We start from the raw sequence: 2,857 nt of genomic DNA, 5'->3' as shown, positions 1-2,857 counted from the left end.
ACACACAAATATTATCTGAAAAAGTAACAAGAACCCAACTAGAAGTAACATTTCTTCGAAAATACATGATGCTGACGGGTTTCTGCATACGTTGTTGGTGGCTGGAACAGTGTAACATCTTACTGGACGACGGAAGCTCTCTGGGGGTGACTAAAATAGGTGCAGTTATCTCAGCTTCGTTTCACTCGATTTTCCTATAAACGTCCCTTGGAGCATTTCCCGCCTAATTTCGGCTAAATTATGTCCTTCACTGGATGTTACTTTCCTGTTTGATTTCGCACGTTACGGAATCCTGTGCCTGGATAGGATAGGATCCTATGAGGATTGAGAAATTTTTTGGATAAAAAAACTCCAATTAAAGTAGAGTTCCGCAGACTGACTTAACTGGTCGTAGCAAATATTTTAAGGTGATCCTTATAGATAGCTTAGCAGAATTGCATACATTATCTGCTTCAATCATGGGTTCCTTCAATCACGTGTACTTTCAAACACAAGTTCCTAAGCCATACACAGTGATTGTAAGATACCTGTACCAGCTTAAATTTAGACCTAACCAACTCAGACTTGAAGTTGTTTACGGAATTTGACCATTAATTTGAAAAATTAGATCTAAGACAAATCCCAAGTGCTTCTAGTCGAACAAATAAGATAAAAAGGAGACATATGCTTGGACCTAATTTTGAAAAACAATTAAAAAAAATTCTCCACTTGACGCAAACTTTTAGAGATCTTTTATGCATTCAAAACGTTCGAATTTATTTGTGCTATGAATTATCCAACGTACTCTCAAGGTATTGAGTCCAAGGCGCTTCACTCTTTCTGTATATTGCTCAGGTTATATTAAGTTAAGTTTGCAACGGTGTTTGTAAGACCCAAATAGAAACATCAAAGGTTCTTTAAAGTATATGTATGTATATAAACGATCAGTGGGACGAGTGGGTCGATTTATCCATCTGTGTGTATGTCCGTCCCCGCGATAGTCAAATCTAGGTAAACGGAACGGCCGTTCCCACGATAGTCGTATATACGTGACCGGAACGCACCCGGATTTTTTATCCGGTCAAGGACAGTCAACTCGGCAGAGTTCTTCCGCTACAACAACAATGTCTGTCCGTCTCTATATATGCCTAGTTCTCATATCTCAGGTTTTGAAATATCAATCCGAAATTTTGTACCCGTCCTTTTGGCACCAAGAAATGCTCATTTGTTGGAAACGCCGATATCGGATATACAGTTCCATCGACTCACGGAAGTTCCATCGGGAAAATGTGAAACGAGAAATAAAACAACAAAATTAGAATCTTCTTGGAAGAGATCATAAGTCTAGACTATATACAACATTAAATTCACAATAATAATCAATCCACGAAATCGCTCTCAAGACTAGTCATCTTACTTGATTAAACGAACCCGAGCTCCTATGGGTTATATGAAATAAGACAATATATTTGCTAGCTTGTCACTTGCTACAATTGAACATGAATTTTGCTACGTTCTGGGCTTTTGTCTGCCATACATACACATATGTACAAATGTATTGGTGTCAATTCACCAGCTCACCTACTTTATGCGACTGTAGGTGTGTGCGTGTACATTTACCTGTGTTGTTTATGGCACAACGTGTGGGTAGGTCGAACAATGAAGTGACGTTAATAGTGGATGAGCGTAGTAGGAGTCGCCGGCTGAGCAGATAGTCGTGCAAATACAGATTCAAATAAATAAGAAACAAAGCAGCAAATTAAGTTCGATCAAACCCCAGGCGTTATTGCATGCTTGTACTGCTGATGACTTTGGGTTGGCTTGTTTGGATAAATGTGTAAAGATACCGTTATGATACCTGGATATGAACAAGCAGACAATCGCATATATTATATGTACATACATAGAAGTATTAGGGTGATTCTGTCATTTAGGAAAGTGAAAGTCTTTTCGTTTCGCAAAATTTTTTTTATAGGGCAAGAATATTTTAATAAAAATTTGTCTTTCTAATTTTTACAAATTAAGTACTTTCAAACAGTTGGCAACCCTTTCCAAAAATATTTCTGTGAAATATCTCTAAACCCTTTAGAGAACAATATTTTTATTGTAATAGTTTATATATTTAATTTGATTTAAAAAAACTTTTAACAGGTGGCAACACCCGATAAAATATTTTTAATTGTATATTTATTTATACATATATATACACACATGATAGGACACAAATATTTTGTTAAGAAAATATGTTTACAATTTGTACAAATAAAGTATTTTCAAACTGTTGGCAACCCCTTTAAAAACATTTTAGTAAAAATATTATATCGAAATCTTTTACAGAACAATATCTTCGTTATAATAGTTTATACGTTTCATTTCATTAAACAAAAAATTGTAAACAAGTGGCAACACCCGATAAAAATTGTTTGATGTTTGGTTATTCTTCTGACATAAATTTCTTATTAAGCGCGTGGCTTACACTAATATACTCGTATTAAAAATTTGTATATCTTGTTAATATACAAATTTAAAAGGGTTACAAAAAAATTTAAAAAATATTAGAGTGGCAACCATACTCAATAAATGGTCGCAATTGTACGTTTTCTTAAACTTCTATAAATTGATATCCGTTTTTATATTGTATAAATTTTACTAAATTAAATATTTTAAGTAGGTGGCAACTCTGTCTTCAAACAGATTTATTTAAGCTCTTTGTGACCAAACATAACCCTATTTAACTAGATTTTTAGTTGTAAGACTATTGATCGTAGTATTACAGATTCGGTTGAAGAGACTGAACAAACTAATCACATACAGTTTTAAGGACCACCTTAATATGTGCTACATATTGGTCGCATTGCGCACTCTTCCTGGACAAAGC

Source organism: Bactrocera dorsalis, chromosome 2 (assembly GCF_023373825.1).
Source record: "Bactrocera dorsalis isolate Fly_Bdor chromosome 2, ASM2337382v1, whole genome shotgun sequence".
NCBI classification, from domain to species: domain Eukaryota; kingdom Metazoa; phylum Arthropoda; class Insecta; order Diptera; family Tephritidae; genus Bactrocera; species Bactrocera dorsalis.
This window is presented reverse-complemented; position numbering follows the sequence as displayed.